This window comes from Aegilops tauschii, chromosome 1, assembly GCF_002575655.3.
Source record: "Aegilops tauschii subsp. strangulata cultivar AL8/78 chromosome 1, Aet v6.0, whole genome shotgun sequence".
Lineage (NCBI taxonomy): Eukaryota > Viridiplantae > Streptophyta > Magnoliopsida > Poales > Poaceae > Aegilops > Aegilops tauschii.
The window spans coordinates 163228319-163245535 of NC_053035.3; positions in this window are offsets into that span (position 1 = coordinate 163228319).

Here is a 17217-nt window from a genome sequence, read left to right on the forward strand (position 1 = left end):
TCACACTCACAACACTACCGGAAACTATCGAGCAGAAGCTCAAACGAAAACAAGCAAATGGCACGGTAAAGCAACAAGCATAATCATGGCATGATGCACAATCAAGTATGATGCATGTCTGGTTTAATGAGTCATGGCAGGCCAAAGTGCAACAAACAATCAATACACATTAAGTGAAGATCAATACGAAACGAGTTGCATATCGATGAAACTCCAGAATCAATTTATTTAGTTCACTCCCATTTATGTACATGACAAGATTAAATGTTGTTAATCATGGCAAGAGGTGAAGCACAATAAAACTACCTATCTAGGCAATTTAAATGAGGCTGGAAACAACAAATAACAATTCCAAAAAAACCTTATGTAATTTTTGTATTTGGTAATGTTCTGCCTAAATTTTTTTTTAATGTTTGTAAACATGCAAAGTAAGTGCACCATATTAATCTACACATTTTTCTAGACAAGTTACATATATAATTCATGTAAATCAGAGCTACGGTTAATTAATTATGAAAATAAACCATTTTTACTTGTCATTTATGCGTATTAATGCAAACAGCAATTTTAAACATGGATGAAAGTTGAATATTGTGAAACAAAATGAAATTCTTATCATTTTACATATATGACTTGTTTTATTTGGATGCATGGACTTTTAGGTATTAGCATTTTAAAACAATGGCTTTTCTGTAATTATGCATGCACAGGAATAATCGAGGAAATTGCAGAGAAGGAAAAAAACAGGAACTTGACTGAAAGGTAAGCGTTGGATAGCAAAGAACACGTTGGCGAGGGATAGCTGGGCGCTCACCATAGTGGGCCAAGCCCATGGCGAGCTGATGGTGGAGCAGGGCGGGTGTGTGGCTGATGAAGGCGTGGCCCAAGCACGGCTAGGCCTTGCTGTTGGCTCGGTCCGACTTGGCCGAACCGGAGCGGTCTGGTGAGATCTCCCTGAACCAGTCGGTTCACTTGGTTCGCGCCAGTTCAGGCGAGGTAGGGTGAACGGGCACTGCGCTCGGGTCAAGCTCGACGTGCGGGACAATTAAACAAAAGGGGTGGCGGCGCATGAAGACTTGGTGCGGGGGTGGCAGACGAGGAAGAGCTCGTCGAATCTGCCTGATCTGGGCGAGGCAGTGGCAGGAGAGGCCGGGAACAGGTCAGTGGTGCGTGGATCTGGCCGTTGGCACGTCCTAGAGGTCAGGAGTGGTGCGAAGTAAGCGGCTTCCTGGCGGCTCGGCAGGGACAAGGCAGATGATGGCACGACTGTCGCCAGCAACAGCGTGTGGCTCGAGGTGGAGGCGCTTGGGACGACATCGCGAGGTTCTTCTCGGGGAGGCCAGAGTCGCTGGTTACCTGTGTGCGTCCATGGTCGCGGGTTAGAGCGCAAGGAAATAAGATAGAGATGGAGGAGAGAAGAAGAAAAGGACGGCAGAGGGGGTCTGGTGGTCGCCGGTGTCGACCGGTGCTCTGGGAAGGTCGAGGAGGCAGCCACGAGATCATGCTTGGGGACGAGCTCCTTCCGCTCGGGGAGGCGCAAAGCAAAGTGTTGAGTATATGTGTTATGTGCATATTGTGTATTGGGCCCACCTTCTAGTTCCTTGTATAGTAAAGGTCCGTGGTCCACCTTTGTACATCCTATATACGTGCCTATGCACGAGGAGCAACACATCATGCAATTATACATGGTATCAGTTTTTAGGTTTTACCCTTCGTCTTCCGCTGCTGCTACCGCTGCCGCACACCTCCCCGCGCCGCCGCCGCTCTCTCCCGCCAGCCCCGCGTCGTCCCGACCTGCTGCTGCCCAAATGCCTCCCGCCAGCCCCGCATCACGTCATCTCCCGTTGCCGCCAGCGACGCATTCCATCGCACGACCCGCTGCGTCATCTCCAGTTGACCAGCCCCGCATCGCCTGCCCATTGCTGCCCACAGCCCCGCATCACGTCTTCTCAGGTCCCTGCCACTCTCGCGTTGCCCGCTGCTGCCCACAACCCCGAGTCGCGCCATCTCCGGTTGGTGTCAGTTCCGCATCGCGTCGCCTGCCCTGCATCGCCTGCCCGCTGCTGCCCACCGCCTCACGTCGCGTCCTCTCCAGTCGCTGCCAGTCCCGCGTCGCGTCGCCTCCCTGCCGCTGTGTCACCCGCCAAGCCGCTGCCGTCGCCAATCCTCACCCGAGAAGTCCGAGCCGCCCGCACTGTCCCGTCCTTGCTATGTCGTCCGTCACCTCCTCCGCGTCCACCAACTCCAACCCGTTCGCCGACGCCAACCCGCCCGACATCAACGACATCCGCAACCTCAACATCTTCGAGCGGGTGCCGGTTCGTCTCTCGCAGGCAGACTCCTCCTCCTACACGTCGAAGACGTATTTTTTCCTCGTGTTTCGGGAGTATCATCTCATCGACCACGTGGACGGCACCGTCGACTTCAGCCTCGTCCCCAAGTTCCATGACTGGTCCACCATTGACACCACGATCATCCGCTGGTTCTTCCTCACCATGTCGCCGGACTTCTTCCACACAGTCGTGCAGGACGGTGACGATGCCTGCGTCGTATGGACCAAGCTGAACGGGATCTTCACCGACAACAGCTCCAGTGTCGCGTTTTTTTGCAGCAAGAGTTTTTTGGGTGTAACCAGGAAAACACCTCACTCGACGACTATTGTCGCCACCTGAAGACTCTCGCTGACGAGCTCCGTGATATTGGCGCAAAGTTCGATGATGACCTCCTCCTCAGCACGCTCACCGCCGGGCTCAACGAGGAATTCGGCAACGCCGTAGCGAACCTCAGCTCATCCCCAACCCATCCTTCGCCAAGTTAGTTGCGTACCCCCGCTTGGATGAGCGGCGGATGAAGCAGGTGAAGGCGCGGGCCATCCACACCGCCCTCGCCGCCGGCACCACCCGCGGCGGCTCCTCTGTGCCTCCAGCCGCCCCCACCGCAGCGCCATCCGGCACCGTTCCTGTTGGAAATATGCCCTAGAGGCAATAATAAAATGGTTATTATTGTATTTCCTTGTTCATGATAATTGTCTATTGTTCATGCTATAATTGTATTAACTGGAAATCGTAATACATGTGTGAATACATAGACCACAACATGTCCCTAGTAAGCCTCTAGTTGACTAGCTCGTTGATCAATAGATGGTTATGGTTTCCTGACCATGGACATTGGATGTCATTGATAACGGGATCACATCATTAGGAGAATGATGTGATGGACAAGACCCAATCCTAAGCATAGCACAAGATCGTGTAGTTCGTTTGATAAGAGCTTTTCTAATGTCAAGTATCGTTTCCTTAGACCATGAGATTGTGCAACTCCCGGATATCGTAGGAATGCTTTGGGAGTACCAAACGTCACAACGTAACTGGGTGGCTATAAAGGTGCACTACAGGTATCTCCGAAAGTGTCTGTTGGGTTGGCACGAATCGAGACTGGGATTTGTCACTCCGTATGACGGAGAGGTATCTCTGGGCCCACTCGGTAATGCATCATCATAATGAGCTCAATGTGACTAAGGAGTTAGCCACGGGATCATGCGTTATGGAACGAGTAAAGAGACTTGCCGGTAACGAGATTGAACAAGGTATTGGGATACCGACGATCGAATCTCGGGCAAGTAACATACCGATAGACAAAAAGAATTGTATACGGGATTGATTGAATCCCCGACATCGTGGTTCATCCGATGAGATCATCGTGGAACATGTGGGAGCCAATATGGGTATCTAGATGCCGCTATTGGTTATTGGCCGGAGAGGTGTCTCGGTCATGTCTGCATGGTTCCCGAACCCGTAGGGTCTACACACTTAAGGTTCGGTGACGCTAGAGTTGTTATGGGCAATAGTATGTGGTTACTGAAGGTTGTTCGGAGTCCCGGATGAGATCCCGGACATCACGAGGAGTTCCGGAATGGTTCGGCGGTGAAGATCGATATATTGGATGAAGGGTATTGGAGTCCAGAAGTGTTCCGAGGGTACCAGGCTATGGCCAGCATGACCGAAAGGTGTTTCGGGAGCCCCGGCAAGTGTTGGAGGGCCTCATGGGCCAAAGGGGAAGGGGCAAACCAGCCCACTAAGGGGTGGTGCGCCCCCCACACCCTTTCCCACGTTACTTGGGGAGGTGGGGCGCCTCCACCTGGCTTGGGAGGCAAGCCTCCACCTGCTTGGCTTGGGGGGCAAGTCTCCCTAGGATTTTCCCTCGGGAGATCCAATCTGCTTGGCCGCCGCCCCCTAGGGGAAACCCTAGGGCGCCTCCCCCTCTCCCCTTGCCCCTATATATAGCAGAGGGGTGGGATGGCAGCCACACCTCTTCCCTGGCGCAGCCCTCCCTCCTCATACACCTCCTCCTCCTCCTCCTCCTCCGTAGTGCTTAGCGAAGCTTTGCCGGAGAACCACGAGCTCCATTGCCACCATGCCGTCGTGCTGCTGGAGTTCTCCCTCAACTTCTCCTCTCCCCTTGCTGGATCAAGAAGGAGGAGACGTCCCCGGGCTGTACGTGTGTTGAACGCGGAGGCGCCGTCCGTTCGGCGCTAGCTCGGATCTTCCGCGATTTGAATTGCCGCGAGTACGACTCCATCAACCGCGTTCTTGTAACGCTTCCGCTTAGCGATCTTCAAGGGTATGAAGATGCACTCCCTCTCTCTCGTTGCTAGCATCTCCTAGATTGGTCTTGGTGACACGTAGGAAATTTTTGAATTATTGCTACGTTCCCCAACAGTGGCATCATGAGCTAGGTCTATCCGCAAATTTGCCACGTCAGGTTGCCACGTAGGATCCGTGTGGCATGGGCAGACAACCAGTGACCAAAACAAAAGGTCATGGGTTCAACGACCTTCTGTTTTGGTCGTAAACGTCTACGACCTTCTCACAGAGAAGGTCGTTAATTTCAGTTTACGACTGCCAGCTTTTGACCATCTGTTTTTGGTCAAAAAAGGTCGCAAATGAAAAACAATGACCTTTCGGAGACCAATAGTGAGGGTCACAAGTTGACATATTTCTTCTAGTGTTCGTGGCTTCTGACAGTGTGCTGGCATCGACTTCACCGACACCTTCGCTCCGGTCGTCAAGCCCGACATGATACGCACGGTTCTCCACCTTGCGGTCTCCCGTGCTTGGCCGGTGCACCAGATGGACGTCTCCAACGCCTTCCTCCATGGTCACCTCGAGGAGCAGGTCTTCTGCCAGCAGCCTGCCGGGTTTGTTGACCCGGCGCTTCCCAACCACGTGTGCCTGCTTTCGCGGTCCTTGTACGGACTCCAGCAGGCTCCACGCGCTTGGTACCAGCGCATCGCGGCATTTCTCCACCAGCTTGGGTTCCCCTCTACCCGCTCGGACGCCTCGCTCTTCGTCTATCATCAGGGCTCTAGCACGGTCTACTTGCTGCTCTATGTCGATGACATCATCCTGATGGCATGTACGGCTCGTCTCCTCGGTCAGCTCACGGCTCGTCTTCGCGCTGAGTTCGCCATGAAGGACTTGGGTCCTTTGCACTACTTCCTCGGTGTCGAGGTGGTGCGCCGTCCGAATGACTTCTTCCTTCAGCAGCGGAAGTACGCTCACGAGCTCCTAGAGCGCGCCGACATGCTTAACTGCAAGCCCGCCGCTACGCCTATTGATACGAAGGCCAAGCTTTCTGCCATGGATGGTTCTCCTGCTTCAGATGCTGTTTTCTATCGGTCCATCGTTGGTGCTCTCCACTACCTCACTCTGACTTGACCGGGGATCCAGTATGCCATGTAGCAGGTGTGTCTTCATATGCATGCTCCTCGAAACATTCACTGGGCTGCCGTCAAGCAGATTCTCCGCTATATATGTGGCGCTATGGATCTTGGCGTCACGCTTCACGCCTCCGCCGACATCGCCCTCACCGCCTACTCCGATGCAGACTGGGCGGGCTACCCCGACACTCGTCGCTCCACTTCGGGCTATTGTGTCTACCTTGGACCCTCACTTATCTCGTGGTCGTCTAAGCGGCAGCCTACGGTTTCTCGTTCCAGTGCTGAGGCTGAGTATCGTGCGGTGGCAACGCCGTCGCCGAGTGTTCGTGGCTTCGCCAGCTGCTTCAGGAGCTCTCTTGCCCCGTTGACCGTGCCACGGTGGTCTACTGCGACAACGTCTCGGCGGTCTACCTCTCCGCTAACCCGGTGCATCATCGATGGACCAAGCATATTGAGTTGGATATTCATTTTTCGGGAACAGGTGGCCCTTGGCCATATTCGTGTTTTACACGTCCCTACTTCCCAACAGTTTGCAGATATCATCACCAAGGGCTTGCCTACGGCGTCATTTGAGGAGTTCCACTCCAGTCTTTGCGTTAGCCGCGGTGCCGCTTTGACCGCGGGGGGGTGTTGAGTATATGTGTTATGTGCATATTATGTATTGGGCCCACCTCCTAGTTCCTTGTATAGCAGAGGTCCGTGGCCCACCTTTGTACATCATATATATGTGCCTATGCACGAGGAGCAATACATCATGCAATCATACACAGAGGAGAGGCTGCGGGGGAGGTGGTTGCGAGATGGCTAGATGGATTGATGAATTGTACAGGAAAGAACCCGAGGAGGATGCTGGTTGGTGGAATGGATGGATCAAGAGGAGATCCCGAGGAGGAGAAAACAGTGGGCTGGTGGCGGCGGAGGGATGGGACATTGTCCCTATGTTTTAGGGGTAGTCTAGATTAGGTATGAGGTTGGCCTATATATAGGGAAAGCGGAGGTTTTTGGATCATCCAATTTAGATCGAACGGTCGGGAATAAATAGGCTAGGGGAGTCCAATGAAGAAACCGAGGATGTTTGGGGTTGATCCGCTTCCACCGGTCACGACTGCCCAGTTCGGGTCCGGGCCAGTTTTCGGACACGTGAGGGGGTCGTGCTGAGAGACAAGATGATCATGTGAGAGTGTGTGGTCGGTCTCGAAATGGTTAATGACAACAACATGGAGAAACGACAACTAAGAGCGGATGCAAGTTCTATGAAAACATGCGGATGCAATGCGCATGATGCCATGATTAAATGCAACAAACCAAATAATTAATGCGGGGATAATGAAATATATGGAAGGTGATGCGGAGCATCCTACGGTCATCCCCATGGACCTACCATCGTCTCATCAAGAGCCAAGAGGACCCATGACACGAGCACGAGCTAGAGCTCTCGAGAAGGAGGTGACTTCCTTCCTTAGTGATATCACATATGATCCACTCGAGACAGGGCTACTACCTATGTCCGATATGCTATGCATGATTAGGTGTCAAGAGGACCCTCCCAAGAATGCACGTGAAGACGGACGAGTCGCCAAGTTCACGGATGAAGAGAACCGCCGGAAGGAGAAGAAGACAGCTCCAGGGCCCGGACATCCGGCCCCAGCCCCGGACATCCGGCCGCTGGAGACATCCACTACAGCACCATCCCAGCCGCCCAACATCTACAGGCCCCGGACGTCCGGCCCCAGCCCGGAAATCCGGCCAGAAGCCCGGACATCCGGCACCACGCACCAGAACCTACGGAAGCTGACTCCACCAGCCCGGACATCCGGCCTCCGAGCCCGGACATTCGGCCCTTCAGGAAGGCCCGAACATCCGGCCCGTCGCCCGGACATCCGGCTCCGTCTGTCTGCGCACAGTAAAGGGCCGAAGCCCATGCACCCTTTCGCCCCCCTAGACTATATATACTCTCCCATCTCCCTCTTTCTAGGGTTAGCATTGGTTTAGCTCATATGTGAGATAGAGCATTGCTCATCCATTACGGATCTACTCCACGAGAGAGACCGCGGCCCCTCTTCGGAGAAAATCCCCTTGGATTCAAGACCTCCTCATGGAGAAGACCCCCATCAAGACCTCCTCACGGAGAAGAACCGGTTACCCCTTATATCATTCTTTGTTGATCGTGGATCTTGTATCTCCTCTCGTGTTTCGAGGATCTAGCACATGTGTGACTATATCTTGTTGGTTTGAGTGGTTCTCTCGTGTTTTCCCTCGTGTTTCCCCTCGTGTTCTTCGTGTTCCTCTTTGGGAGCCGCTCCTTTCGTGAAAGATCGGCCATCTAGGGTTCCACCCTACATCATCTTGGAATCATGAGCCACGTTGATCATGATTTCGGAGCCTCCCCATTGTGTTTTCTAGCCTGATTTTGTTGTTTTTGTCCCTAATTCGAAAATTGCCCCACAAAAATAGCCCCAATTTTTTATGATTTGTTGGTGTGATGAAGTTTTGTTGGATTTGATCCGCAGATTTCGTGTGTTGCAGGTAGATCTATCTTTTCCCCATCTTTTCCCCATTTCATATCCACAAAATCTTCCGAATTTTGCCCCGGATCTGACCTCTCCACGCGGTGTTCTTCGAGTTCGTCCACGGATCCAGAGCCCGGACATCTGGCCCGACCCGGACATCCGGCCCGACCCGGACATCCGGCCATCAGCCCGGACATCCGACCCCTGACAGCAACACTTCCATCCACCGCTTCCTTTCCGCCTAACTTTCGCCCAATTTTGTTCCGGTGCTCACATACACTTCCGCATAGCACCACCATAGAACTCCCGCTACCAACTCCAACAATTTTGACCCGCTTTGCTTTGAGAATTTGAGTTGCGGTTTCCGTGTCCTATTGTGTTTCGGCTATCTAGGTACGGTTTGACATCAACATCACCACCGCAAATCTTCGCCAAGGACTACTACGAACGGCTACATCACTTTGGTATCAACTTCACCTTGATATCATCTTGGTATCGTGATATCATCATACTTTCTTGCATTTGCATTGATAACCCCATAGCCTTACTTTTGCATAGCTTACCCATCGAGACTAGCCTTTGAGTATTGTCGGCAACGTGACTTGTGCACATTAGTGATCATACTTCCCATAGCATCCATACCATATCATTGTGTTGCATATCTTGGTATGATCTCTTGTGTCACAAAGTTGTCATCGCATATACTCAATTGCTAACTTGGTTCGTGAAGTTTTGCATGAGAAGAGAGCTCAAAAGGGAAAGAGCCAAACAAGCTTTTAAGCAAAAGAGGAAAGATAAGCAAAGAGCTTAGAAGCAAGAACCATAGTATCATACATCATTAAGATTGTGATATTCGATCATCTTGGATCATACCATCGGAATACCATACATATAGCATACTTGGGATAGAAGTCGTTCCATTTTTGCTTAGTAGGTTGTGCCCAAGTTCATATCCGCCTATTGTGCAATCGTGCTAGCGTCTCTCTAGTGTTGTGCAACTCGAGCATTTTTTCTGGATTCCGCATTATGGCTCACCCTTGGTTGCACGACCCCACTTATCTATTTGCGTGTGTGTTTCCGTGTACCTTATCTTGCTTGGTCTACTTGTTGCATTTGCAAATTTGCGAATCTTTTCCAACATTATTGAAGCTCACTAACAATTGCTTCAAATTTTGTGCCACCATCCTAACCAAGCTCCACCATAAGCTTTTACTTGCGTAGGTGCGAGAAACCGACAAGAATTGGTACCAATTGTGCTATTTCCTTGTTACACATTGGAGTGATCTTTGATCCATCTTCAACATCGGTCAAGGTACATTTGGTATTGGTTCTTCTTTTTCTCGCACTCACATATCTTTGTTTGGAATGATGGATAGGCCTAGTACTTCTACCAACCCACTCTTCTTGGAGCAAGACGATGACATGTCATCCTACGTCACCAAGAGCCACCTCTTTGGTGCACAACGAGCTTTGCATCAAGAACAACAAGCAATGAGCGACCGCGTCGACAACCTCGCTACCGACTTGCGACTCTCCGAGCAACGTACAAGAGAATACTTAGACAACAATCTCGATAAACACAAGAATGAGAATGACACAAGATTGGACGATATTCATGCCTTTTTGGTCAACCGCTCTTCTACCACTTCGTCATACTCAAGAAGGAGCCGCTCGAGCCAACACTCTGATGACACTATCTCCGGCTCAAGTACCCCGACATCCAACACTCTTCGCCGTGCCGCGCGTTAAGATCGTCAAGCAAACCGCAATCTTCTACACGACACCGACTCTCAAGAGCATCGACACCGTCAAGCCCAAGCTGCATTCGCGCAAGCACAAGAATGACAATGCCAACGACAACAAGAACAAGAGGAGCATGCGCGACAACATCAAGATGCACAAGATGCCGAGGCACAACGTCAAGCCCAAGAACTACGTGAAGCTCAAGCACTTGAGACGCAACAAGCCCTACGATATTCAAGTACAGCCGTAGCCACGCGCAACAGGCAAGCTCGTGAACAAGAAGAAGCACTTCGCGATGAAATTCAAGATAGGATTTATCAATCACGTGTGCATCGTCAACCTCCACAAGTTCCTCGTCAAGATCGACAAGTGCCTCCTCTAGAGAGACAAGAACATCAAGTCCATCGAGAGCATGAAGACAATGGACCGCCTCCAAGACAAGAGCAACATGAGGTCGATAACCCTCCTCGCCAAGAGCAACATGAGGTCGACAACCCTCCTCGCCAAGAGCAACATGAGATTGTCAATCCTCACCGACATGGGCGTCATCATCCCCGACCCCAACACAATGAAGAACAACGATATGGCCAGCTAAAGTTCACCATGCCCAAGATCACCAGAATCAATGACCCCGAAGAGTACATATCATGGGCATTGAAGTTCGACAAAATCTTCCGCTTCAACAACTACGAAGAAGAGAAGAAGATCGCGATGGCATCCCTTGAATTCCAAGACTACGTCCTCATTTGGTCGGAACAAGTCATTGAGCGCCGAGAGGCCAAAGGTGAACCATCAATCACTACTTGGGCGCAAATGAACGATGTCATATTTGTCCATCAGTTTGGGGGTGACATGTAGTACTAAAAAGCAGCTTAGTCCCCAACTTAGCCCATAAACATCTCCAAAAGTGGCTAAGAAATTTAGTATCACGATCTGAAACGATAGTATTTGGCACACCATGCAAGCGAATAATTTCACGAAAGAACAAATCAGCAACATTAACAGCATCATCGCATTTATGACATGGTATAAAATGTGCCATTTTCGAGAATCTATCCACGACAACAAATATGCTATCCCTCCCCTTCTTTGTTCGAGGTAAACCTAAAACAAAGTCCATAGATATATCCTCCAAAGGAACACTAGGTACACGCAAAGGCATATATAAACCATGAGGATTGAGTCGTGACTTAGCTTTTTGACATGTAGTGCAGCGAGCAACAAAACGCTCAACATTCCGTCTCATCTTTGGCCAAAAGAAATGTGTAGCAAGTATATCCTCCGTCTTCTTCACGCCAAAGTGTCGCATTAGTCCTCCTCCATGCGCCTCCTGCAACAACAAAAGACGAACGGAGCTCGCTGGAATGCATAGCTTGTTAGCACGAAACACAAATCCATCATTAACGACGAACTTGTTCCATGGTCTACCTTCTTTACAATTCTGCAATACATCTTTAAATTTAGCATCATGCACATATTGATCTTTGATGGTCTTCAAACCAAATATTTTAAAGTCAAGTTGTGAAAGCATAGTATAACGACGAGACAATGCATCAACAATATCATTTTCTTTACCCTTCTTGTGTTTAATGACATAAGGGAAAGTCTCAATAAATTCAACCCATTTAGCATGTCTACGGTTCAGTTTGGCTTGACTTTTAATGTGTTTCAAAGATTCATGACCAGAATGTATAACAAATTCTTTGGGGCATAAATAGTGTTGCCATGTTTCTAAAGTCCGAATAAGAGCATATAATTCTTTATCATAAGTAGAATAGTTCAGACTAGGCCCACTCAATTTTTCAGAAAAGTATGCAACAGGTTTGCCATCTTGTAATAACACACCGCCTAATCCAATTCCACTAACATCACATTCAAGCTCAAAAGTCTTATTAAAATCAGGAAGTTAGAGTAAAGGAGCATGTGTCAACTTATCTTTCAATACCGTGAAGGCTTCTTCCTGTGCGGTACCCCAAACAAAAGGCACATCCTTCTTTGTAAGCTCATTGAGAGGTGCAGCAATGGTGCTAAAATCTCTCACAAAACACCTATAGAAACTAGCGAGTCCAAGAAAACTCCTCACTTCTGTGACCGCTTTGGGCTGCGGCCAACTCTCAATAGTTTCAATCTTGGCTTTATCAACTTCAATTCCCTGTGGAGTAACAACATAGCCAAGAAAAGATACTCGGTCGGTGCAAAAGGTGCACTTCCCAAGGTTACCAAACAAACGTGCATCACGTAGAGCAATAAAAACAACACGTAAATGTTCCAAATGTTCTTCCAAAGATTTGCTATAAATCAGTATATCATCAAAATAGACTACCACAAATCGTCCAATGAAAGCAAATGAAACTTCGTTCATTAGTCTCATGAAAGTACTAGGTGCATTAGTTAACCCAAAAGGCATGACTAACCACTCATATAAACCAAACTTAGTTTTAAAAGCTGTTTTCCATTCATCTCCCAATTTCATAACAATTTGATGGTATCCACTACGCAAATCAACTTTGGAGAATATTGTAGAGCCACTCAATTCATCAAGCATATCATCTAACCTAGGAATAGGATGACGATAACGAAGAGTAATATTATTAATGCCTCTACAATCAACACACATACGCGACGTACCATCCTTTTTAGGCACTAGTATAATAGGAACAGCACAAGGACTAAGAGGTTCGCGTATATAACCTTTGTCGAGCAACTCCTGTACTTGACGCAAAATCTCCTTCATCTCCTCTGGATTGGTACGGTATGGTGCACGGTTGGGTAGCGATGCACCGGGAATTAAGTCAATTTGATGCTCAGTCCCTCGAATAGGTGGTAATCCCGGTGGCACGTCTTGTGGAAAGACGTCAGCGAACTCCTGCAAAATGAGAGTGACTGCAGGGGGCAAAGAGGAAGGCACGTCCTTGAATGAAGATAATGCCTCTTTGCACACAAAAGCATAGCAAACATATTTGCTAAAAACTAGCTCATCAATATCAGATTTGGTGGCAAGTAAACATGCACTTTTCAATTTAATTTCAGAAGCAACACTAGATGGTTTATTATTAGGCTTCATTTGTTGCTCAAATTCTTTTGCCACAATCTGATTTTCACTCTTATTTTTCTCCTGTTTTGCTTTATTAGCTCTATGAATATCATCTTTCAAAATGGAATCAGGGGTCATAGGAAGCAAAGTAATATTTGTATCCTTATGAACAAGAGTATACTGATTGTTTCTACCATGGTGTACAGAATTTTTATAAAATTCCCATGGTCTACCAAGTAATAAGGAACATGCTTGCATAGGTACCACATCACAATCAACATAATCAGCATATGTAGAGATAAGAAATCAGCTCCTACAAGTAACATGTCTCCATCTATAACAAATCTTCATGCACTCATTTGCAACTACTTGGGTGCAAATGAAGGATGTCATGAGAGCACGATTCGTGCCAAACTACTACAACCGCGACCTCTTCAAGAAACTCCAACTCCTCAGGCAAGGAACCAAGAGCGTTGAAGAGTACTACAAGGAAATGGAGATTGCCATGTGATGAGGACATCAATACCATTGCTACACCCACAGCCCCTGCTGCTATACATACAGGACCAATTACTAGAGCTCGCGCACGCCAATTGAATTATCAAGTACTTCCGTTTCTTGGTAATGATTCTAATGTTCGTGAGAATATGATGCTGCCTAAATTGGATACATTTGTTTTTCTTACAAATGAAGGGCCTGTCATGGATAAGAGGGATGAACACTGGAGCAAGACCAAGCATGGAGATGATGGCATGCACGAGGGGAACAAGAACGGAGTTACAAGTGATGATTTCAGGACTTTGAAGCCAACATAATGAGTGCATGAAGCCTTGGACGAAATATACAAGATGTCACTTCATAATATTCGTCCATAGGCTATTCTAGGTGCTGCGTCACCTTATTATTGGGCCAGGCCCATGTAATTTCGAAATACATAAGTATAGGCTGTTTTTAGAGTCCGTATGTGTGGGGAAACAAGAGATAGGGTTGGTTTTGGACCCCTTCACCAAGGGCCACGAAATTCCCCCCTCTTCCTCTATATATACAACCCTTAGGGCATCGTTTAGACTTTGGGTTTTGTTTACATTAAAAGTTCGCCATAGCTGCAACTTCGCGTACTTCATTTGTGTTCAACGACCAGACCAAGGCATCACAGAACCCCACCTTCATTGATAAAGCTTTCCTCTTATATTCGCAATATCTAGATTGCAATCTTAGTTTCTTGCTTGTTCTTCGTTTGCTCGCAGGAAACAGGCCCTCGTGGTCAGGTTGATCGTGCTCCGGCGTGGTCAATAACCCTCGGAAGTTGGTTTAGCGATTTCTAAGGCGCGACGTCTCGCACGTTCGTAGTCGGATCGTCAAGGTCGACTCCCACAGAAAACGATAGCCACCATCTCATCGAAACATCGGGACACCTTTGCCTCTATCACCATGATACGAGCCAATGTCATGGAAGATGATGAGCAAACTATGGCACGTTTCTTGAATGGACTCAATCATCCTATCAAGAAGATCGCCGACTTCCAACCATACTCGAACCTCATCGAGCTAGTGCATCAAGCCACCAAAGTGGAACGTCAAGTGCAAGATGACATCAAGTATGCCAAGTTCTCATCCAAGTCCTATGGCTTCTCCAACAATCAAGCGTCAACGATTCCAACACCTTCTACCTCAACCAAGCCACCTACAAGCAGTGGCGACAAGTCAAGTTACAAGAAAACTTCGATAAGCTCAAGTCGTCCTCTTACTACAAGCACCTTCAAGCCGAAAGCTTCATCATCACCTACCCCAACCGATGAGACCATCAAGACAAGTTCGTTCAAATGCTTCACATGCAGCAGCCGAGGCCACAAGTCCTCTGAGTGCACAAACAAGCGCACCATGATCCTCAACGACGACGGAACCTACGACTCCATGAGTGAAGGAGAAATGGATGCCCTTGAGTAAGTTCCCATGCATCGCCAAGTGAACAACGACGATGAGGATGATCAAGTCTTTTGTGACGAAGATTCGAGCCCCGCTCTTGTTGTCTCCAAGGTCTTGACTCTTCAACATCAACAAGAAGAAGACCAAAGATGCCATATCTTCCACACTAAAGCCGGCATCAATGGAAGGTCCGTCAAGGTCATCATCGATGGAGGGAGTTGCCAGAACTTAGCGAGTGAAGAACTATGCTCCAAGCTCCAATTGGTCAAGATGAAGCACCCGCACCCTTACAAAGTTCAATGGCTAAGCGACAACGGCACCATCCAAGTCGACCATAGAGTGCAAGTCTCTTTCAAGATCGGAGCTTACGAAGACACTTTGGAGTGTGATGTCCTTCCGATGACCGTTTGCCACCTCCTTCTTGGACGGCCATGGCAATTTGACCGAGGTGTCATCCACAATGGGCGTACAAATCACTATAGCTTCAAGATGAAAGGGAAGGAGTTTGTGCTACGACCGATGTCTCCAAGCCAAGTGCTAGCCGACAAGCAAGCCACCCATCATGGAGAGAATAGTGAGCGAGCGACCCACCAAAAAGAGAGTGAGCGCCACAAGCCAAAATCGAGTGCCTCCACGATGACCAACAAGACAAACTTAGTTCTATTTGCCACCAAACGTGAGATGAGAGAAGTGTGTGAGAACCCATCAAGTGTCCTACACTATGTCATATCATACAAAGATGTGGCACCAAAAGCTAACACCTCTCACAATCTTTCTCTAGTGTTATCTTCTCTTTTGCAGGAATTCCAAGACGTTTTCCCTGATGAGCCACCTCCGGGTCTACCTCCACTACGAGGCATCGAGCACCGCATCGACCTCATCCCCGAAGCGCCACTTCCAAACAAAGCTCCCTACCGAGTCAACCCCAAAGAAACCAATGAAATACAAAGGCAAGTAAAGCATCTCATAGATCATGGACATGTGCGTGAAAGTTTGAGTCCTTGTGCCGTACCGGTCATTCTTGTACCAAAAAGAGACGGTAGCTTTCGCATGTGCTCCGATTGTAGACCCATCAATGCTATCACCGTTCGCTATAGGTACCCCATTCAACGCCTTGACGATATGCTAGATGAACTTAGTGGTTCCACTATTTTTTCCAAAATTGATCTTAAAAGTGGTTACTATCAAATATGCATACAAGAGGGTGATGAATGGAAAACCGCTTTCAAAACAAAGGTTGGTTTGTATGAGTGGTTAGTCATGCCTATGGGTTTATCGGAAGCACCCGGTACTTTCATGCGACTTATGCATTATGTGTTTCGCCCTTACATTGGTGAATTTGTTGTTGTCTACTTAGACGATATCCTTGTTTTTAGCAAATCTCTCAAAGAGCATGTCACCCACCTTCGAACCGTGCTACAAACTCTTCGAAAAGAGCGCCTCTATGCTAATATGGAAAAATGCCTCCTTGGTGTTGATAAGCTTGTTTTCTTGGGTTTTTTAGTATCTTCTAAGGGTGTTCATGTTGATGAATCTAAGATCAATGCTATTAAAACTTGGCCCCAACCAACCAATTTGCAACAAGTGCGTAGTTTTCTTGGTTTAGCCGGTTTCTACCATAGATTTGTGAAGGATTTTAGCACTATTGCATCTCCTTTACATGCTTTGAGCAAGAAGAATGCACCTTTTGTTTGGGGAACATCGCAAGATGGCGCATTCAATGAGCTTAAGAATTTGCTTACTCATGCTCCCGTGCTTGCTTTACCTAACTTTGACAAACCTTTTGAAATTCATTGTGATGCTAGTGGTAATGGCATAGGCGGTGTGTTAACGCAAGAGAAGCGCCCCCATAGCATACTTTAGTGAGAAACTCTCCTGAGCGCAACTCAATTACCCCATCTATGACAAAGAGCTAAATGCTTTACTCCGAGTTTTACATGAATGGGAACATTACCTTCGCCCTCATGAATTTATCATCCATACCGATCATGAAACGCTTAAATACCTTAAGGGTCAAACTAAGTTGAACAAGCGTCATGCTAAATGGAGTGAGTTTATTGAGTCATTTCCTTATGTCATCAAGTATATTAAAGGTAAGGAAAATGTTGTGGCGGATGCACTTTCCCGTATATGCATGCTTGTTACCCAACTTGAATTGAATGTTATTGGCTTTGAGCATATAAAAGACTTGTATGAACATGATCCTACTTTTGCTATTCCTTATACCAACTGTTTGACACATACATCTTGGGAACACTATTACCTCAAAGATGGTTATCTTATGA